The 23,019-nt window shown below is 45.9% G+C and overlaps 1 long non-coding RNA gene and 1 pseudogene across 1 annotated transcript; one reads left to right on the top strand and one right to left on the bottom strand.

The window, feature by feature from the left end:
* Positions 1-18,069: 18,069 nt before the first annotated feature.
* LOC139440538 (uncharacterized) lies at positions 18,070-22,819 on the bottom strand. The gene is made up of 3 exons (XR_011650789.1): positions 22,744-22,819; positions 22,192-22,288; positions 18,070-18,893 (listed from the first exon to the last, which is right to left on the bottom strand). It is a non-coding gene; the product is annotated as an uncharacterized lncRNA (long non-coding RNA).
* Positions 20,024-20,658, top strand: LOC112322392 (nascent polypeptide-associated complex subunit alpha pseudogene; annotated as a pseudogene).
* Positions 22,820-23,019: the final 200 nt, after the last annotated feature.

Genomic DNA, 23,019 nt, shown 5'->3' with positions numbered 1-23,019 from the left:
CCCAGGCAGGGCTGTGTCAGCCAGGAAAAAGGGTTCCTTTTTAAATTAAAAACAGCTAGCTGCACTGTGAGCCAGAGGGGCTACCTCAGAAGGGCACCTTTGTCTAAACAGAATGAAGGTGCTAGACGGCCGAGCTGTGGCTTGTGTGCCAGGCGCTGAGCTAGTGGTCGCCAGGGTAGTAGATCCGTTGAGATTATTGAAAAGGCTGAGCAACTGTCTTTAAAAAGAGCACCGTGAAAATGAGTTTATGTTACCTCCTTACAGGGCCCATAAGAGCGTGAGGTGGGTGTGTTCAACCCCTCCATGGAGAAATCGCAGTGGGAAATTGAACAAGTGAGAATATGGTATGTCTGCTACTCACTTGTACTTGAGTGTGACTTCTTCCTCCTCCTGCATCCCCTTCCCTCTCCCCCTTCGGGCTCTTCCTGTGTCTCTCTCCTGTTACTTTTGTTTCCTTGAGCTTAACTCGTAATGAGCATTCATTACTCAGTGCAGTGCATGCAAAAATGTCCTCAGTGACGTCTCCAAAATCAGGTGGATGAAACAGAGAAGTTCTTAAATTTTGTATTAAGTTACTCACTTATACCTATCTATCTTACGGAATGGATTTGAAGCAACTGTCGATTCCACGATTTATCAATTCCTGCCACTGTACCAGGGTGGACAGGAGAACTAAGCTAGGGCAAGATGACGATAAGAATCCCTCCTTTTTTTTTTTTTTTGCTTTAAATTTTTTAATATTATACCTTTATGTTGTATGGAGTTATTTTATTATTTTCCTTTCAAGTGTGCAGAAAGGTAGAGAATACTATAAACATCCCCAGTTTGGCCCTGGCTGGGTAGCTCAGTTGACTAGAGCATTGTCTCGATACGCTGAGGATGAGGGTTCAATCCCAGTCAGGGCACACACAAGAACCGACCAATGAATGCATAGGTAAGTGGAACAACAAATGGATGTCTCTCTCTCTCCCGAAATGAACAAATAACAGTTTAAAAAACACCCGCAGTTCAATCAAATCTTCACATTTTTGTCAGATTGCATTTTTAAAAAGAAAGCAGGAACGATAAGGTTGAATCCCCCTCGGCACCCTTCCCAGGTGCATCCCCTTTCCTCGCCCCAGTTACCACTGTCCTGAACTTGCAGTTTCCAAGCCCACACACTCTTTGTTCTTCAACTGTATATGGGTGTATCCATCAATTTCATCGTATTCTTGTCAACATGATATAGTCTTGTTTCGCGTGACCAGCATGGACACCGTGCGGCCCCGTGTCATTAGTGTGGCTCTCGGTGTCTCACACTTACACGGTGCCCTCCTCACACAGGCCTCTGAAGTGGCAGGACAGTGTCATGACCCCCGTTTGACTGAAGAAGGAAGGTCCAAAGAATGAAAGGTTGAGCCCCAAGACCACAAAGGGACAGAGGCCTAGGCTGACTGACTCCCAGCTCAGTGCAGTGTCCACGGCTTAGTGCTGTCTGGATGGTCCTGCGAGGAGTATCAAGACAGGTGTGAGCAACCAGAGAGCAGGCCAGTGGGAGGGAGAGGCAGGGAGAGTGGAGTTAAGGGTAGGGATGAAGGATAGACAAGGAAAGACGAGACGAGAGGGCAGAGCCAGGGAAGGGAGCTGTATGGCTTTAAATCTACCAGTGACTCTCAACCTTGGCTTCTTTGGAATCGCCCAGGGAGCTTCAAAAAGCATTAATTTCTGGGACCCACTCCCAGAAATTCTAATGTATTTGGCCTGTTGGGCAGCCCGGGCAGCAGGATGTTGGAAAGCTCCCCAGAAGACTTTGGATGCAGGCCCTTGAGTCAGTGAAGCCATTTGTCAGGCAGTGAATTGGTTGAGGGGGCAGTGCTCAAAGGCTAGCTTGTTAACATTAATAAGATTTTAGACCTCAAACCGTGGTTTGATAATGCAATGTAAATAAGATATTGAGATCTTAACCCCAGAGTCAATGGACAGAAATGGGCTAAAAAGAGAGGTGATAATCTGGTTTCCTCAGGGCTGCTCATACTACTCTTAAACTATTATGTTCAGTTATTTGGGCTTTTATTTGAAGGGGAGAGTAGCAATTTTCACAATGACTACCAGTAAACCCCCCACAAGGTAACAGAATTCAGCAAACATTTCCTAAGTACTTCCTTTATGCAGGGTGTGTGCTGTATAAAAGTAAGACAGATGGAAAAATCAAAAGCCTTGACCTCAAGCTCAGACTCGAGGCATCCGGGACAAACGTACGATAAACACATTGTGCTGAGTGCTAGAGATAAGCCCCAAGTGCGAGGGAACGGAGGGCAGACCACACCTAACTCTGCCTTCAGGTGACTAGTGGAGGGGTTTAGAGCGGGCTTCACAGGAGTGCTGCATGAGCTGGGTCTTAAAGGACGAGTAGCAGTTGTTGGCTCAAGGCATCCTGGAGGCTGGGGGTTAGGAAGAGCATGTGCAGAGGCTGAGGTGTAAGTGCACGTGCAGAAGGACAGTTTGGTGCGGTGGAAGCATGGGGAATAAGATGTGGGGGGGGGGAGAAGCAGGTAATGAGGCGCAAAGGTGAGCCCTGGTGCCGGTGCCGGTGTGTGCTGGGGTGGGGGCTTCACCCTGCAGGCAGCACAGGCAATCATCAAAGGGAGGAGTGTGCGGAGAACAGCTGAGTAGAAGTTTACCAGGCAGGAATGTGGGACGGATGGGGGTGCAGAGAGGAAGAGGAACAGCATAAGCAAAGGAGTGGAGGCAGGGGGAGCCGGATGTGTCAGGGGCAGTGAGGGAACCAACAATCTGGTAGGAAAGATGGAAACCATCTGGGACACTTTTTGAAAATATCACTGCCTGGGCCCCACTTCCCCTCCTCCTGTGGAGATTCTGAGTGATATGGCCTGGGGGTGGGGCCCAGGCCTTAGAATTATTTTTTTCAGTATGTTAAAAAAGTCTCCCAGCCCTGGCCAGGTACCTCAGTTGCTTAGGGAGGCGTCCCCACACGCCAGGGTTGCAGGTTCCTCCTGATCAAGGCACATACGAGAGTCAGCCAATGAATGCATAAAAAAGTGGAGCAACAACTCGAGGTCTCTGTCTCTATGTCTCTCTCTGCCCTCTCTCCTCTCCCTAAAATTAAAAAAAAAACACCTCTCCCAGGTGATCCTAATATGAAGCTGGTTAGGACATGTGTGGAAAGGTAGGCCAGAGCCAGATAACAGTTGTAAATTGGCTAACGTTTGTTGAATGTTAACTATGTGCCAGACATTTTATTAATCTTTTTCATCCTCACCTATTTAATAGATAGGTACTATTATCCTTGTGTGGCGGGTGAGTGAACAGGAATTTGACCAAAGTCCTAGACCAAAGTCCTGTGCCAGTCAGTGGCGGCAGTCTGGCTTCCAAGCACATCCTAGAAAGGCTTGTATTCCAGGTCAAAGAGCTTGGGTTTGCTTCTGTAACCATCTTTACTAATTTAGTGTGTATCCGTCCAGAATTTCTTTATGCATATCTGAGCAAATATGAATATGTATTCCCGTATTTCTTACACAAAAGGGAGCATACTAGATACACTGATGACATGATGACTTTTTGCCTCTGGGTCCCTTAGGGTCTCTTTCGCCCATGTTTAGTTATTTTTCCTCAGTGAACAGAGTCGCCCAGTACCCCTCTGGCTCACACTTGCCCCAGCGCTCTCTCTGTGGAGCTCAGTGGATTGCAATAGCTGTGAGAACAGGAGCCAGCTACTACCTTGGGTTTTATTTGCTCTTCTTTTTGTAGTTACTTAAGATGAATTGAATTTCAGGCTTTTCTTTTGCCAAGACATGCACTCAAAATTGTAAAACTTTCTTTCGGGACTGCTTTAGCTGTGTCCCCTAAGTTTTTATTTTTAAGATTTTATTTATTTATTTTTTGAGAGAAAGAAAGGGAGGGAGAAAGAGAGAAACATCAGTGTGTGGTTGCCTCTCACAAGCGCCATACTGAGGACCTGGCCTGCAACCCAGGAGTGTGTTCTGACTGGGAATCGAACTGGCGTCCCTTTAAACTCGTAGGCCGGCACTCAATCCACCGAGCTATACCAGTCACAGTGTGTGGCCCCTAGTTTTGATATAGTTTATGCTCATTACCATTCATTGTATTTGAAATATTTTCTAATTTGATTTCTACATTGACTCTTCTGTTATTTAGTGATATACTACTTAATTTCCTAGGAGTTATAGATCTTGTAGTTACATTGCTTTTTATGATATCATGTATTTTCACAATGATCAGAGGATATGCTCTGAATGTTTTCAATCGTTTGAAATTTATTCAGATCACTATATAGCTATGGATACGGTCAATTTTGGTAAGTGTTCTATATGCATTTCAAACAAGTTTATTCTGTTGTCATTGGCTGTGGTGTCCTGTATATGCCCACTATTAATTGTTCATATGTTTCATATCCTTCCACATTCATGGAGTGGAAAGAAAATGCATGGGCCTAAGTTCTTCATAAATAAACTTTTAACCCATCCATCTTGTTTTTGGATGCAGTCTTACTTCCAGAGGTACTTGGTGCTGTTAATTTCAAGGCTTTTGGGGATTCCACTTTCAATCTGTTTTATACAGGTCTCAGCCTTCGTAGTGGCTGGACTGGCCCTCGTGCTTTCTAGTGTGATTGTAAGACACCCTTCAGCAATAAATCATCAGGAAACTTTCAAAAGATACAGGTTTATTACTTACTTAGACCTGGAAATTACACAGTGCCACGTGGGACCACAGAGGGAGAGGAGGACGGGGAGAGGGAGAATGGGCCTGGGGTTCTGTTTTTATTAGGGTCAAAGGCGGGGGGCTTGGGTTTTGTTGGCTTGCCCTTTTTTTTTTTCTAAGATTTTATTTATTTATATTTAGAGCGAGGGGAAGGGAGGAAGAAAAAGGGAAAGAAACATCAATGATGTGCAAAAGGAACATGGATCGGTTGCCTCTCGCACACCCTCAGCTGGGGACATGGCCCACAACCCAGGCATGGGCCCTGACTGGGAATCAAACCAGCAACCTTTTAGTTCACAGGTTAACACTCAATCCACTCAGCCACACCAGCCAGGGCTCGCTCTTCACTAGTGAATTTAAAACATAAGAACAGGAATCTAAAATGGAGTCAGCAAAGACAAACAGGTAGCCCAAATGGTCACTGACTGAAATCAACCAAGATCTCTAAAACATAAGAGCCTCAGTAGAGGGAAGCACCTGGCTTTAATCTAGTCCCATGCCTGAAAATGTGTCTATCGGAAGTGGGTGCCTCTTTGAATTGGCTGTCTCAGGCAATCAAAGCTTAAGTCAGGTACTCGCATTACAAAAGAGAACAAACACCAAATGGCAGGGCTCACACTATGCAATATTATGCCGGTTTTCATCCTCCCAACTCCTAGTATATGATTTAGCTTTCCATGGTCTCCTTTATTTGTTACTATTCATTCCTATGCTTTCCACATGCCAAAAGACATTTCAGAATTTTCCTCTCCAATTATTTTCAAGTTGATGTCTTTTTTTTTGTAGGCATGCTTTAAATAATTACTTAATTTTTGAACAGGTGATGCGCATATACTTCAAAAACAAAGGTGAAATATGTGCAGTGGGAAACTTCCTGCCATCACTCTCCATCTACCCTCCCCACACGTTAACCATTATTTTTCACTTACTACATAATTTGGTGTTTTCATATTCTCTCTCCAATACAGATTTTTAAAAACTTATTAATGGAGACTTCCAGTCAAGATGGAAGCACAGGTAAACAAGCTTCACCTCATGCAACCACAGGATTGGAACTAGACCTCAAAACAAATAATACCCAGAACCATCAGAAAATTGAGTTGTATGGAAGTCTGACAACCAAGGATTTGAAGAAGCCACATTCATCCAGACGAGTAGGAGGGGCAGAGATGTGGAGAGGGGCAGAGAGGTGCAGACACGAGGTGTGGCGTGGAGAAGTGGTGGCAGTGGAACAGGCAGTCCCACATTCATGTGTAGTGGATAAAAATCAGGAGGGATACCTTGGAGCGGGCAAGCCTCAGGCTGGACAGCACAGCCCAGGATTGCTGTGCCATGAAGATAAATCCCCATAACTTCTGGTTGTAAAAACCAGTGAGCGTTGGAGCAGCAGAAAAAACTGCTGGATTTTCAGGACACTCCACTTAAAGGGCCTGTACAGACTTAGGACCTACACAAATCCATTCCCTCTGGGATTCAGCACCAGGGCAAAAGCAAGAGGGACGCCAGTTGCATATGGGGGGGGGGTACTAAATCAAGTGACTGGAAACAGGGTGAGTGCCGGGCAAACCTTCAGAAGCCAGGCAGCAGCATAGTCCCCTCTCTGAGCCCTTCACCCACACAGAACCAAGAAGTGGTAAAGTGGGTTGCCCTACCCTGATTATTACCTAAGGCTCTGCCCCACACAATTTACAGGTGCCTTTTCCACAACAGATCACACTACTAAGACAGGGAGTCAAAGCAGCTCTACCTAATATATAGAAACAAACACAGAGAGGCTGCCAAAATAAGGAGTTAAAGAAACTTGACCCAAATGAAAGAACAGATCAAAACTCCAGAAAAAGAGCTAAACAAAATGGAGGTAAGCAATCTATCAGATACAGAGTTCAAAACACTGGTTATAAGGATGCTCAAGGTACTTAGTGAGGACCTCAGCAGCATAAAAAAGACCCACTCACAAACGAAGGATATATACTAATTGAAATAAAGAACAATTTACAGGGAAACAACAGTAAAGTGGATGAAGCCAAGAATCAAATCAATGATTTGGAAGATAAGGAAGCAAAAAACAACTACACAGAATAACCAGGAGGAAAAAAAACAATAAAAAACAAAGAATAAAAAAAAAAATTAAAACTTTTGGGATCACTTCAAGAGGTCCAACATTCGCATCATAGGGATGCCAGAAGGAGAAGAGAAAGAACAAGAAATGGGAAACCTATCTGAAAAAATAGTGAAAGAAAATTTCCCTAATTTGGTGAAGGAAATAGACATGCAAGTCTAGGAAGCACAGCAAGTCCCAATTATGATGGATGCACAGAGGCCCACTCCAAGTCACATTATAATTAAAATGCCAAAGGTTAAAGATAAAGACAGAATCTTTTTTTAAAGGATTTTATTGATTTATTTTTATAGAGAGGGAGAAAGAGAGGGAGAGAAACATCAATGTGTGGTTGCCTCTCACATTCTCCCTACTGGGGACCTGGCCTACAAGCCTGACATGTGCCCTAACTGGGAATCGAACTGATGACCCTTTGATTCACAGGCCCACACTCAATCCACTGAGCTATACAACCAGGCACTGAAGAGCGCATCTTAAAAGCAGCAAGAGAAGACCAGTTAGTTACTTACAGGGAAGTCCCCATAAGACTATCAGCTGATTTCTCAAAAGAAACTTTGCAGGCTAGAAGGGATTGGCAAGAAATATGCAAAGTCATGAAAAGCAGGGATCTAGAGCCAAGAATGCTCTACCCAGGAAAGATATCATTTAAAATTGAAGGGCAGATAAAGAGCTTCCCAGATGAGAAAAGACTAAAGGAGTTCATCATCACCAAACCATTATTATATGAAATGTTAAAGGGACTTACTTAAGAAAAAGATCAAAACTATGAACAATAAAATAGCAATAAATACATATCTATCAACAATTGAATTTAGCCCTGGCTGGTGTGGCTCAGTGGATTGAGTGCTGGCCTGCAAACCAAAGGGTCACTGATTCGATTCCCAGTTGGGACATAAGCCTGGGTTACGGGCCAGGTCCCCAGTGGGGGGCACACAAAAGGCAACCACACATTGCTGTTTTTCTCCCTCTTTCTCCCTCTCTTCTTCTCTCTCAAAAAATAAATGAATAAAATCTTTTTAGAAAACAATTGAATCTAAAGAACAAAGTAAGCAAACAAGAAGAACAGAGATAATATCATGGATACAGAGAGTGTTGCCAGATGGGAGGGGGAGTGTGGGGGAATGGATGAAGAGGTCAGGGGATTAAGTACAAATAGGATGTTACAGAATAGCCATGGGGATGTAAAGTACAGTATAGGAAATGGACTTGGCAGAGAACTTATATGCATTACTCCTGGACCTGAACAATGGTGTGGGGATTGCCTGAGGAAGTGGGAGGTGCTGGGTGGAGGGGGGCAAAGGGGGACAATTGTAATAGAATAATCAATAAAATACAATTTAAAAAAAACCCCAAAAGGTTGCTGGTTCCATTCCTGGTCAGGGCACATACCTAGGTTGCAGGTTCAATCCCTGGTCTAGGCATGTGCCATCCCAGTCCAGGCACGTACAGGAGGCAACCAATCAATGCTACTCTTTTGCATCTATATTTCTCTCCCTCTCATCAATGTTTCTGTCTCTCCCTTCCTCTCTCTCTAAAAGCAATGAAAAAGATATCCTCATGTGAGGATAAACAACATTTTTTGAAAAGAATCCATTGTCAAATCCATGGTCATGAAAATTTACTAGAGTCTCTTCTTAGGTGGCCTCAGTTCACGGCTCTTGGTATATTGGAAAAGCTCCACTTTGAGATAAACATTGCTACTCTTCATCTTCACTTTCTGGCCCCATCTCCATTGCAAACACGAGCTTCAATGGAAAGAAGGCTCCGCCCGCCCCCAACCCCCCGCTGTCCAGGATCTTTCTCTGGGTGCCCAGTTACCAAGTGACTAAGTCAACCCATGCCTATGGATTTCCCCCCCAAGATTTTGTGTTGCTATCATCCATGCTGCTGCCTCTGGCTGTAGAAGAGCAACAGCGAATTGACCTAGATTTGGTTGAAGGTGTTTGGTACCTATCACCCAGTACTAGAGCGAAATTCAAATTATCTCCAAATCCTCAAGAATTCAGCACATTGATTTTTTCAGTAAATTCGCTTTCGTCAGTTGGATTCTAGGAGATTTGATGATTTGGGGAATTGACCATTTAATCTATTGGGTTTTTAAAAAGAAAGTGCTATCTTCTGATAATAAAGAAGAAGAAATAAGAATATAGATGTGGCCCTAGGTGGCATGGCTCAGGGGATTGAGTGCCAGACTGTGAAGCGTACGGCCACCAGTTTGATTCCCAGACAGGGCACAAGCCTGGGTTGCAGGCCAGGTCCCCAGTAGCGGGGCACACAAGGGACAACCACACATTGATATTTCCCTCTCTCTCTTTCCCCTCTCTCTAAAAGTAAATAAAATCTTTTTTTAAAAGAATATAGATGTGTATCTACTTATTTTTGCGAAAAGGAACACAGCAAGGGTAAACCACAGATGAATGCAGTTGTTCATGCCAGGACGAGGGTGGACATCTGGGAACTCTGACAGCAGCTAGAATTCGCAGGACAGGGCAGGGTGCTATGGAGGAGGGAGCTGCACAGAAAGAGAAAGCTCTGGAGATCTACAAAGTGTTCCCTTCAAACCTTCAACCAGTACCTATTGGCACACTGAGTGAGAAAACTGCCTGAGGCCAGGTAAAGGCCACAGCAAAGAACAATCCTCAGAGGCAGGAGGTTAATCCACATCACCAGTCTGAGTGGAAAAACTTACTAACACTTGGGGCATGGAATAAAAATCTCAGAATATCGGTCAGATTAGCCCTGGACTAAAGGTTATTCAGGTCCCCCCTTAAAAAAAACCTTAAATACAAGCCTCAAAGGGATCAAAGTGATTAACTGTGTCCCAGAACAAAGCATCCCCCCCCATTTTTAAGTCCAAAATAATTCAGCATTCAACAAGGTAAATTTTACAATGTCTTGCATACAGTAAAATATTATCAGGTATGAAAAAAAAAAGCAGGAGAATACAACCCACATGGAGAAAAAGAATCCATAGAAAATGACCCAGATGATGGGTATAAGAAACAAAGGGCTTTAAAACAGCTTTATAGATGTAATCCTTATGTTCAAGAAGCTAGAGGAAAAAGCATGAGCATGGCTGAAATACAGCACCCAAGGAAGACCCTACTCTGCCCACAACCATCCCCCCGCCCCACCCCCTGCTCCTGAACTCAGCTAAGATCCAGTCTTTGTTGGAGAAACTATGGTCGTGACTCACTGAATGGTGGAACTTGCTGGAAATCCGCTCTCTGGATCTTGCCAGAAATTCACCATCTAGGGTGCCAAAGAAAGCTGTTCATGGGAAGGTGAGTCACCAGAGGCACTCTGCTACAAAACTAGATGTGAGGGAGGGTGTCAGGAGAAGTTGCTAGCCACTGGGCGCTGCTGGCTGCCTTGCCTTGGAGGAACTGGAAAATGGAGACGCTGTGAGTGCTTCAGAAGCCAGAGGCATACTGCTACTAAGCTGTCTGATGGGACATTCTAGGGAGAAGGTGCTGGCCACTGGGTTCTGCTGGTCACCACGTCCCGCAGGAGCCAGGCACTGGAGAATCTGCTGCTTCTGGACCCTGGTGCTGGAGAAAGCTGTGTGTGCTGCAGGAACCTGCTGAGTGGGGCCCTCAGGAGCAGGGGAGCAAAACCATTTTCCCCTTTGCAATGTCTTTCCAGTGCCCTCTACTGGCAAACGTCAGTACCAGCTGGCAAAGGAAAAATATTTAGGTAGACCAGAGCCATTTTCACAGAACAGGCATAAAGAATGAATTTGAGCCAAGAGACAAAAATCTATTAAGTGCCACAGTCCACCCCTTTGATCACTCAGCTTCCATGTGCACTCTCACATGCATTTTGTGTCGTACGACAAAACAACTTTACGGGATATATCTAAAAAGATATAGCTATCTTTGTCACAAGAGAGGAAGTTCCACTCTTTCCCCAAAATGCCAAGTCATTATATTCATTGCTGTTTATATGAATTATTCCTCAAAATTTAGTCACAGTCCCACTAATATTCTAGTATCTAAAGATGAAATTATAAAATTAATTTCCACCAACTATTTGCATATAAAATTGAAATGGGAAGGAGAGAGAAAAAGAAAATCGCTAGCATATACAGTTAAACACATAAATATAACGAGCAAGAAGGAAATGAGCAGAGCTACAATAACACTCATTTCTGTCATTGATCACAAGGCTGTAATTGCTCTGTTTGGCTTCTGTCTTCCACTATCCATCTATGCTGTGTTTTCCCTGCTTTTCTCCATAATCTCAGATGTTCTCTTTTACCTGACAGAGTCACCCAAACTTTCATTCCTGAAGAGTCTGAGTCTTCAATCATCCTGCCTGGTTTTTGTTGCTATAGTTCTCCATTAACTTTTACTATTGGGCATGGAAGTACTAAGAGGCACCTCAGATACTCCTATGGGTTGCAGGCATAATCCTCCTTGCCTGCGCTGTTGCAGCAACAACTTTCCCCTTAGACGAAGAGCAATCATTCTAGCCAGTAAATCAACTCTACTTCTCCTCCCCCTTTTTTTGCCTGTAGTTGCTCTGGCACACGCGCCCAAAATGTCTACAATTTCTCACTTTCCAATTCAATGGAACCATTGTTGCGCTCCCTGGTTGAGCCCTCACCCACTGGCAATGAGGACTTTTTAGAATTTAGGTCACAGTGTCCCTAGCTTCATTAGGGTCTTCGCACACAAATGCACTCCAAATTTCAGGATCCCATTCCTTGCTCATAAATGCCCTGACTTCACAGTAGGCACTGGAAGGCTGGGGGCTTCACTTGCCTTGTAATTCAGCCAGTTGCACGATGAGATTCTGGGTTTGATTTTCAGCCAGCTCAGCTCTCGTGCTAGAGGAGAGGAAGCTCTCCCTTTAGGGCACACGTGAAGTTTTCAGGTCATTTATGTGGTGCTGGAGCTGGGAATTCTGATCCCTCAGCTCATCTTCTCTTACACCACTTTGTCCAGAGACATTAGGAGCAACTAGCCAATCTCATTACATCCCTTAGTTTTCCAAAAATGTCCGAAAGTATTGCACACACAGTCACCCAGCTCCTTGCTTCTTATAAGTCATTGACTATGTATCCAGCAGACAGTTTGAGTGTCTCCGCAGTCCATGCCATGGGCTACCGGTGCTCTCTTTATTACTAGAAATAAAGCCATTGAAGTCTTCGAGTTTAATCATATTAGAGAGTCAATTCCAGAAACTTCAGAACCAGTTCAGAAAACTCGTTCTTAACATTGTGTTTCTTTCACCCCACCCCCAGTACCAAAATCTGTATTAGGGCTCTCCAGACAGACAGAACCAAAAGAATATATTTATATATAAAGAGATTTATCACAAGGAATTGGTTCATGCAGTTAAGAGAAGTCCCAAAATCTGCAGTCAGCATCCTGGAGACCCAGGAGAGCTGAGGGTGTAGTTCCAGCCCAAGTCTGAGTCCAAGTCCAAAGGCAGGAGAAGACTGACATCCCGGCTGGAATACAGTCAGGCATTTGGCCTTTTTCTTCTATTCAAGCCTTCAGCGGATTGGATGAGTCCCTCGCTTTGGGAGGCATCTCCTTTCCTCAGAGCACCAGTTCAGATGTTACTGTCTGTCATCCAGAAACACTGTCACGGGCACGCCCAGAATGGTATTTAACCAAATATGTGGACTCCCCATGGCTGAGGCAGGTCAACACAGAAAGTGAACCATCACAGGGACTTAGGTTACCAAAGAAGCAGAGCTCCAAGTTGCCAAGATGGGACGCAAACATCCCATGAGTGGGTTATTATGTGTGATAGAGAGAGGAGCCACTCCTACTTCTACCCCTTGATTTCAGGACCCATTTATACTGGACATGGGAGAGACAGAACCACATATTGGTGTCCGATTCAAAGTATATTCCCTCGCGTGCCATCCTGTAAAACAGAAACCCATCCTTTCAGGGTGTTGTTTCGCAACTAGCATCATAACTGAGTCTCCAAAGCCATTTCACCTTTCAATTAGGCCAGCTGCTCCCAGATGATGTAGCATGTGGTAAGACCAGTTCGTTCCATAGGCGGGGACCAATCACTACACTTCCTTTGCTGTGAAATCAGTGTCTGGATCAGACGCGATGCTATGTAGAAGAGTCCACAGATGGTGCTGCTGGCACAAGCATTATGGGCAGGGAAAGAAAACCGTATCCAGAAAAAGTGTGTTTTGCTGTGAAGGTGAATCTCTGTTCCCCTCTGTGATGAAAGACGTCCGGGATAATCAACCTGCCCCCACTGGTGGGCTGGCCGGTCCCCGGGGAACAGTGCCACATCGAGGACTCCATCTGGGTCTCTGCTGAGGGCAGGTTAGGTACTCTGCGTTAGCATTCCCGTTACCATCCTCGGTAAGGGCAAGTTCCTGTCGCTGAGCACAGGTGTGGCTTCCTCCCCTGCCTGTTTGTTCATGGGCCGCTATGGACTGAATCGTGTGCCTCAACACAAATTTGTTGCAGCCTTAATCCCAAAAGTGATATTTGGAGATGGGGTCTTTGGAACGTCATTAGGTCACGAAGGTGAAGCCTCATGATGGGATTGGTGCTTTTATAAGAACAGCCGTGAGAGAGACCTCCCGCTTTCTGCCAAGTGAGGATGCAGCAAGGATAAGGCTGCCTGCAAGCCAGGAAAAGGGATCTCACTGTGCACAGAATGTACCTGCACCCAGATTGCGGGGCTTCCCAGCCTCTAAAACTGTGAGAGATAAATGCCTGTTGTTGAAGCACCCACTCTGTGGTAACTTGCCATGGCAGCCCGAGCTGACTGACACATGGGCTCATCGTTTCTTTTCCCCGGCACTGCGGTGTTGGGTGCAGACGGCTGACTGACGGGCATAGGGCACACCATTTCGTCCATATGGTTACCAAGAGCCTCCTCTTCAGTGTATGCCTTTGCGAGGCATTCACACAGGACACACATTTCCTCACTGTCTCTGCCATTCAGAGGTCCATCTGTCACTCTAGACACAGTGAACAACAAAATGTGCTGTTCTGTGTTTTGCTCACCGGAAGGGATTTTCCTGCACGACTGTCACTCAGGGTTGCCCTGAGTGGAGCTATGATGCACACCTGTCCGCTTCCCACCAGCATATCACGCAGGCCCGTGTGTAAGACCAGCTAGACTGCTCTCTTCATCAGTTACCTGGCCATTAGGAATACGCCACGACACCACGGACATGGGTGGAAGGCAAGGACGCCATACCACAGGAGCAGGTGTCGAAAGAGTCTGAGCCACCTGCCCATGGGACTTACGGTACCTTCTGGACCTGCCCAGCTCGGTCTCTTCTATCCTAGTTTCACTCGACACCAGATCGTCGCCATGCACGCCTAATCTTACGGCCACGTGAGTCAGACGAGACACCCATTCATGATGGGAATTTCAGGCTGTGTGATGACTATGTGTCTCACGGTTAGGTGTTCGGTATCTGCCAAGGCCCAGTAGTAAGCCAGAAGGTGTTTCTCAAAAGAACAGTAGTGCTGGCGGTTGCCAGAGGCAGGAGGAGTGAGCGGACAAAATAGGTGACAGTGGTCGAAGGGTACAAACCTGCCACTATGAAATAAGTAAGTCATGGGATGGAGCGGGCAGCACGGTGGCTGTAGTTCACAGCGCGGTACTGTATACATGGAAGTTGCTGAGAGAGTAGATATTAAATGTCTTCATCACAAGAAAAACTTTGGTAACTGTGTGTCGTGATGGGTGGTGACTGAACTTATTGTGGCAATCATTTTGAAACGTGTACACACATGGGATCATTATGTTGTACACCTGTGCTTTGTTCTGGCCTCAGCCCATCACTAACCAGCCCTTCTGGTTCTTATGATGACTGCAACATGCCCTCCAACAATGACCATTATGGGACTTGGAAAAGAGACAGGTTTGCTGCTTACAAGACCTGGAAATGTCACAGCACACCTGGGGCCACACACAGATGTCATGGGGAGAGAGAGAGAGAGGGAGGGAAGGAGAGAGAGGGAGAGAAAGAGAGAGCAGGGGAGAGAAAGAGGAAGAGGGAGGGAGAGGGAGAGAGAGAGGGAGACGGAGAGGGAGACAGAGAGGGAGGGGGGGAGGGAGGGAGAGAAAGAGAGAAAGAGCGCCTCTAGGGCTCTCCTTTTATTGGGGTTGAGTGTTGGGGCCTCTTTGGGGCTTCAGGGGTTCACTCTTTATTGGTGAACGTAGACCATAAGAGCAGGAATTTAAAACAAGGTAAGAGAAAACGAACAAGTAGCTTCAACGGTCACTTATTAAAATCAACCAAGATCTCTAAAACAGAGGAGGCTGGGGAAGGGTGGGGGGCTGCCCCTGACTCTTCAGCTGGCTCCTCAGCCCTGTGGCGGCACTGTGTTCATTGGAGGGAGCTGTCTTTGAAATGGATCCCTCATTGCAATGGATGCCTCAGCAATCAAAGCTTAAGTCAGGCACTTGCATTACAAAAGAGAAAAACGCCCAAGTATCAGGGTCTACACTACGATCTGCTACTGATATGATATTATATATGTCAATTACATCTCAATAACATTTGTCAAGATTTTTTAAATTCAGTTTCAGAGAGAGGGGAAGGGAGGGGGAAAGAGAGGAAGAGAAACATCGATTGATTGATTGCCTCTCACCCTCCCCCAGTCGGGGTCCTGGCCTGCAACCCAGGCATTTGCCGGGAACCTGACCGGGAGCCAAACCAGGAAGCTAAGCGGTGATAACTGGCAACCTTTCAGTTCGCAGGCTGGTGCTCGATCCACTGAGCCACACCAACCAGGGCTCCATAACATTTTTAAAAAGGAGAATAGTTACTGCAAAAAAGAATGCAGACGTGCCATCAAATCCTAGAGGCTGACTGTGACTCTCTTATTGGTGCTTGCCAGAAACTTCATACGGCATTCTTATTTGTCACAGACACTGCTCCGCGTATCATTGATCTTCTAGATCATAAGCTCCAAGTTCAAGAGCAGCTTCTACTGCAGTCTGAACTGCAGAGCTTCAAGTAAATGGAAACCTCGTGGGAAGTCTGTAGATGGATTCAAATTAGCACATTCAAGCATTGCGTCCAAAATCCAAAGAAGCCTACCAAGGTGTCTTAGTCGGTTGGGGCTGCTATAACAAAACACCACAGACTGGGCTGCTTATAAACAACACTTACTCCTCAGAGTTCTGGAGGCTGGAAGTCAAAGATCATACCGCTGGCAGATTTAGTGTCTGGTGAGGGCCCACCTCCTGACCTGCGTCCTCACCTGTGGAAGGGGTTAGGGAGCTCTGTGCGGTCTCTTTCACGAGAGCACCAGTCCCATTTGTGAGCGCTCACGACCTAAACATATACCAAAGCACCTCTTAATACCTTTACATTTGGCAGGGCACAGAAGTCTATAGCCTTCTGCCCCTGCCCTGCTAATTCATGTCCTTCTCAAGTGCAAACTATATCCATTTCATCCCAACAGCCCCCAAGTCAACTGTAAAGTCTAAAGTCCAAAGTCTCATCTAAATCAGGTTTGGCTGAGACTCAACGTACACTTCATCCTGAGGCAAATTGGTCTTCAGCTGTGGACCTGTGAAATCCAGACAAGTTATGTGCTTTCAAAGTGCATTGCTGGGAAGGCGCCGGGTAGACGTTTCCATTTCAAAAGGAATAGGAGAGAAGGAATGAGTGAGGTCCTGAGCAATTCCAAAACCCAGGGGCAAATTGCATTAGACCCTAAGGCTTGAGTATAATCCCCTTTGCCGGGTGCACTGCCCACCAGATCCATTGGGGCAGGGGTCCTGCCTTCTGGACACATGGGGACAAGGCACACTGGGGTGATGGGCCTGCCCTGCAGCTTTGCTGGACAAAGGTTGAGCCCCAAAGCTTGGGGCAGCCGGCCCCCAGGTGGCTCTCTGTCCTGAGCTTGTGGTGGGCCTGTCATCTGAAATCTAGGTGGAGACACTACTCCCTTGGCTCTGCAGGGCCCCGGAGAGCTGCACCTGAGGCAGCTGAAGAGCAGGATGCTGGGGTGTGAGAGTGAACCCCACCATGTGAGGTGTGCCTGCAGCCTGTCCTTTGATAGCACTCTGCCCCAGGGCCCCTGCACTCTGGGCCTGTGATCAGAGGGGCAGCCCTGATGATCTTTGGATTGCCTTCAGGGTCCTTCTTCCCCTAAGTCATACCTGCCCTACAAAGAAGAGCAGCCACAGAGCTTTCCAAGGATTCAGGTGCTCTTCACTAGAGGATTTATGGATGTTTTGGTGAAGGGAGTGTCTTCTGATCCTTTTCATGGAACGTAGTTGGGGGTTCTGCGCAGGTAATACATGAGAAATCCTGTACACGTTACTATCACGCTAAACCTGATTCAGATGCCCTCCTCTGTATCATGCCAGGGTACCTCTGGAATGTTAACCTCATTAACTGTATAGGCCATAGTGGAGTCCCGATTTCAGGCAGTCGACCAGGTAAGCTCTTCAAACCATCTCCAGCTGTGTGTGCTGACGTGTGAGATCCAGAATCTCTAGTAAGTGAACCCATACAATGAACTCTGCCCAACCCAGTGTTAAATTCTGTATTCCCTTTCTAACACCCTTAGAATCTGCTTCTGCACGTATCCCCTGGGTTTCTGCCAACATGTATTAGTAAAGTCTTATAACTGTTACGGTGTATAAGCCATTTCCCTCTCGGTCATAGTGTACACTTGTTGTCCAGCAGCATGAGATCTGAGCTCAGTACGGGCCTATCGGCAATAGAGGGTGGCTATGGTGGGTCTTGAGGAGAAGGGAATCCCCTTTCAAGGTGCCTGGACCATGTGAATTTATCACAGGGTTTTCAAGAAGAAAAAAGCGAGTCTCAGACACTAAAGGGTTAGCTACTTACTAAGAGAGGCTTAGAGAGATTTGGTAGTCCAAGATTTTCAGTGTCATCTAGGACCAAACAGTTGTCCACATTACAAGATTCGGGATCCCATTCTTTTTTTTTCTTTTTTTAAATTTATTTTTTATTGTTATTCAATTACAGTTGTATGCCTTTTCTCCCCTTCCCTCCCCCCACCCCAGCTGAACCCACCTCCCTCCCCCACCCCCACCATCCCCCCCGATTTTGTCCATGTGTCCTTTATAATAGTTCCTGCAATCCCCTCTTCCCACTGTCCCCACCCCACTCCCCCCTGGCCACTGCTAGACAGTTCCCCCCCTCAATGTCTCTGGTGGTATTTTGTTTGCTTTTTTCTTTTGTTGATTATGTTCCAGTTAAAGGTGAGATCATATGGTATTTGTCCCTCACCGCCTGGCTTATTTCACTTAGCATAATGCTCTCCAGTTTCATCCACGCTGTTGCAAAGGGTATAAGCTCCTTCTTTCTCTCTGCTGTGTAGAATTCCATTGTGTAAATATACCATAGTTTTTGGATCCACTCGTTTGCTGATGGGCACTTAGGTTGCTTCCAGTACTTGGCTATTGTAAATTGTGCTGCTATGAACATTGGGGTGCACAGGTTCTTTTGGATTGGTGTTTCAGGGTTCTTAGGGGATCCCATTCTTTACGAGTCAGTGCCCTCACTTTCACAGGAGAAACTTTTCAAGACTATGACTTCAACTGTCATTGCAATTCAACAAGCTGTACAATCAAATGTTGGTTTTGTTTTCAGCAATATCAGCCCTGCAGCTACAAGAAAGAAGAGACTCTTTTAGGCATCACGAAAGCTCTCTGTGATTTGAGCTGTTCAAATGCATTAAAAAAAAAAAAATCCATCTTAGCCCTGGCTGGTGTGGCTCAGTGGATTGAGTGCTGGCCTGTGAACCAAAAAAAAAAAAAAAAAAAAAAAATCCATCTTGCATCCCAGTCCTTATAGCCATGATTACTGCCATAGTGGTCAAGTGCAGCAGTCATTTAAGGCTTCCAAGGCACGTGCTTCAGTTGGCACTTAGTCACAGTCAACTGTAGGTTGATGAATTGCGATGCCGCTGCTTGCCATAGATTGCTGGCCATCCATTTCCCATTGGCAAGCACTGTGCTCAAGCCCAGAGGTATGAACGAACCAATCCCAAAGTTCCATCTCTGTGGGTCTATTTCCTGGATCCACTCCTGGTAACAATTCTGTCAGCCTGTGTCCTGTCTGAAGAGAGGAATAACACAGCAATTTGAACAGGGAAAATTAATATAAGGAATTACCTACAACAGAGGATTAGAATAAGGAGGAATGGTCTAGTAAGATGTACACTGAACTCTAAAGAATATGGGAGTAACAGTATTAAGATGTAGTCATTATCCCTAGACTAAGATGGAATGTCCCTGGAGCCGAGAACCAGATTTTGTTGGAGAGGCATGATCGTAGCTCACTGGATGGCAGAGAAGTATTGTGATGTTGTACTGATGGAACTTGTTGGAAGTCTATCCTCTGGAACTTGCCAGAAATCTTTCTGTTGGCAGGGGGCAGGGATGGAGAGAAAGCTGTTCACAGAGTGTTGCTGGCTTCTGTGCACTGCAGGAGCCGGGCCCTGGGGAAGCTGTGGCATCCAGAGACACTCTGCTTGCTACCGAGCTGCCTAAGCGTGAGTGCTGGGGGGAGGGGGAAGCTGCTGGCCTGCACTGCAAGAGTCTGATGCTCCAAAAAGTTATGCAGAATGAGACCGCCAAGCAAATATACAAGAATCAGGAAAGAAACCTCTTTTCCTCTTGCAATATCTCTTTTTTAATAGATTTTATTTATTTATTTTTAGAGAGAGGGGAAGAGAGGGAGAAAGAGAGGGAGAGAAACATCAATGTGTAGTTGCCTCTCGCACACCTCCTACTGGGGACCTGGTCTGCAACCCAGGCATGTGCCCTGACTGGGAATTGAACCAGTGACCCTCTGGTTTGCAGGCTGGTGCTCAATCTACTGAGCCACACCAGCCAGGACTCCTCTTACAATATCTCTGTAGTACACTCTACTGAGAAGGCTTCAAAGACAGCTGGCAAAGGGAAAATATTTAAAATATGTTCCATTATCAAAGAACAGGCAGAAAGCATGAATTTGAAGTTGAGAGGCAATAAATTGATAACCAGCACACCAAAGGTCAGAAAAGAAATCATAAGGATAATTAGAAATTATTTTGAATGGAATTAAAATGAAAACATAATGTATCAAAATTTATGGAACCCAGAAAAAGCAGTGCTTAAAATAAAATTTATGGCATTAAACGCTTATATTAGGTTTTCGCTGGCTCTCTTTTTGCCGCCATCTTGGTTCCGCGTTTCCTGCACAAAATGTGCGGTGAAGCCACAGAAACTGTTCCTGCTGTGGAGCAGTTGCCACAGCCCCAGGCTGAGACAAGGTCTGGCATTTGACAGTGATCAATCAGTACCAGAACTGAAGGAACAAGATTCCACCCAGGCAACCACACAAGCCCAGCTGGCAGAAGAAGCTGAAATTGACGAATAACAAGTCAGTAAACCCAAACAGAGGGGAAGGGAAAAGGAACAGAAGGCTATGTCCGAACTGGGTCTCTGACAGGTTACACTGGTTCCTAGGATCGCTATGAGGAAACCTAAAAATGTCTTTTTGTCATCAGAAAACCAAGTGTCTGTAAGAACCCACCTTCAGATACCTACAGAGCTTTTGAAGCAGCCAAGATTGAGGGTTTATCTCAGCAAGTACAGCTAGCAGCTTTTGAGAAATTCAAAGTTTAAGGTGAAGCTGTCTCAAACATTCAAGATAACACTCAGATTCCAACTGTACAAGAGGAGAGTAAAGAGGAAGAGGTTGATGAAATCAGGATGGAAGTTATAAGAACATAGAACTGGTCATTTCACAAGCAAATGTGTCAAGAGCAAAGGCAGTCTCAGCCCTGAAAAACAAGAGTAATGGTATTATAAATATTATTATGGAATTAACAACGTAACCACCTAAAAAACGAGAAGCTTTCGTTTTGGTGTTTCAAAACAGTAACTGAAGCTTGGTTTGAAATTTGTACTGTTTCAGAATCACAGAAACAGATCACATGGAGGGTTATCAGTTGGGAGGGGAGAATGGGGGAAAAGGTACGGGGAATAAGAAGCATAAATGGTAGGTACAAAATAGACAGGGGGAGGTTAAGAATAGAATAGGAAATGAAGAAGCCAAAGAACTTATATTTACAAGCCATGAACATGAACTAAGGGGGGGAATGAGGGTGGGAGGGGGTGTGCAGGGCAGAGGGGAATAAAGGGGGGAAAATGGGACAACTGTAATAGCATAATCAATAAAATACATTCAAAAAAAGAAAGTTGCACTGTTTCAATCATTAATAAAGCTGTGGCTTCTTGTGGGAAAAAATGTTTATATTAAAAAATAAGAATGGGCCCTGGCTGCTGTGGCTCAGTGGATTGAGCGCTGGCCTGTGAACCAAGGGTCACCAGTTTGGTTCCCAGTCAGGGCACATGACTGGGTTCCCCAGCAGGGGGCATTCGAAAGGCAACCACACATTGATGTTTCTCTCCCTCTGTTTCTTCCTCCCTCCCTGTCTAAAAATTGATAAATAAAATCTTTAAAAAAATTTTTTTAAAAAAGTAATACAAGGGCTGGTCCAGCCACAACATTGGAGAGATATGCCATGTTCGTGAGTCAGAATACTCACTGTTGTTGCAATGTTAGTTCTCCACAAATTAATATAACAGATGCAATGAAATCAAAATGCCAGGAGGCTTTTGGGGTGGGGGTAAAATTGACATTCAAAGGACCTACAATGGCCCAAATAATGTTGTGATGAAAGAATACAGTTGAAGGGCCTAGCAGTATCTGATTCCAAGGCTTATTACAAAGCCACAGTAATCAAAACAGCATGGTATCACCATCAAGGTAGATGAACGGAACGGAGTGGAAAGTCAAATGGTGGAGGAAGAGTGAGGCATTACCAACAGCAAGAGGCCTAAGGGCACAACGAGGATGCACTATAACAGGTGTAAGTAGTCACCCATTGATTCAAATCATCCCCAATCCTTGCCTGTGATACTTTTGTGCCCATGCCATTGTGCCCATCAGCAGGTATATCTGCAGTGTTAAAGGTGGTCGGCGTGGTCAGAATCTAAAGGTGGCAGTTGACTGAAAGCAGAGGCTGTGGCTGTTCTTTTTTTGCAGAACTGTATGTATATGCAGTGTCTACTGCAGAGCCTGGTGTCTAGCAGGTGCCAAATGAGTGTGTCTGGAACTGATGAAATCCACGAGAGCCACACACGACGTCTGAAGCGCAGACAGAATCACGGGCGCACACTCAGATCCAGCCACGTGTTAGTAGGAGTTGATGTCTACCCAGTGTTTCCTGTGGGCCAGGCACTATGCTGGGCACCAGACAAGCATGGCTTCATTTTAGGCTCCACAAGGTAGAACTGATTAGGATTAGGATTTGCAGATGAGGAAACTGAGAAACAGAGAGGTTCAGTACTTTGTCCAACGTTACCTGTCCAGTAAGTGGCAGCGCCAGCATTTCCACCCAGGCCAGTCTGGCTGACTCCAGAACCTGTGGCCTCACTACTATGCAAGATTCCCACATGAGCCTAGAGAGATGCAGCGACATACAGAGACACTTTTGGGCTGTGGGAAAGCCAGTTTTAAATACAAGCAATCCCACGTGGGCCTGTGCTCTCACAGTCTCTCTCTCTCTCTCTCACACACACACACACACACACACACTCGCACTTTGTCCCAGACACACAGACATACTCAGTGATAGCCACTCTTTCTCGTCAGGTATTGACTGACATTCACACAATCACCATAACTCAAGTACCGGATCCGCGCCATGCATGGTCACACAGTCACACAGACCCACACACCGTTGAAACCACAGACACAGAGAACAGCCTCCGCAAGGCCACTGGGTTACACATAATCAGTACATAGTCACACCCAGTCACACAGTCACATGCAGGTAGTTGTATACACCTCCTTCCCCACCCCACACAGTAATAATGACCCGTGCCCCAAATTACAAAAACACCGAGTCACGCACGCTGATTTCCAGGAGGAGGCGGGGTCGCCCCACCCCCACCCCAGCGGCCCACTTGGGGCCTCAGGCTGAGCTTCTCTGGCCAGCGGCACGGCTTCCGGCGCTGGGGTTGCTGGGCAGAGCTCTTTTGGGCGCTACGTTGCGATCTGCCATTGGCTAGAGGCCCTGCACGCTGGGGAAGCCCTGCGCCCCTATTCTTCCAGCCCCAGAGGAACAAGGCGGCTCACGGAGGGGGATGGTTCTCCTGGGACGTGGGACTTTCCCTACTAAAACCGGGGA

The sequence above is a fragment of the Desmodus rotundus genome, chromosome X, assembly GCF_022682495.2.
Source record: "Desmodus rotundus isolate HL8 chromosome X, HLdesRot8A.1, whole genome shotgun sequence".
NCBI classification, from domain to species: domain Eukaryota; kingdom Metazoa; phylum Chordata; class Mammalia; order Chiroptera; family Phyllostomidae; genus Desmodus; species Desmodus rotundus.
The sequence above is the reverse complement of the archived record's forward strand: the minus strand, read 5'-3'. Positions and strand labels throughout refer to the sequence as shown.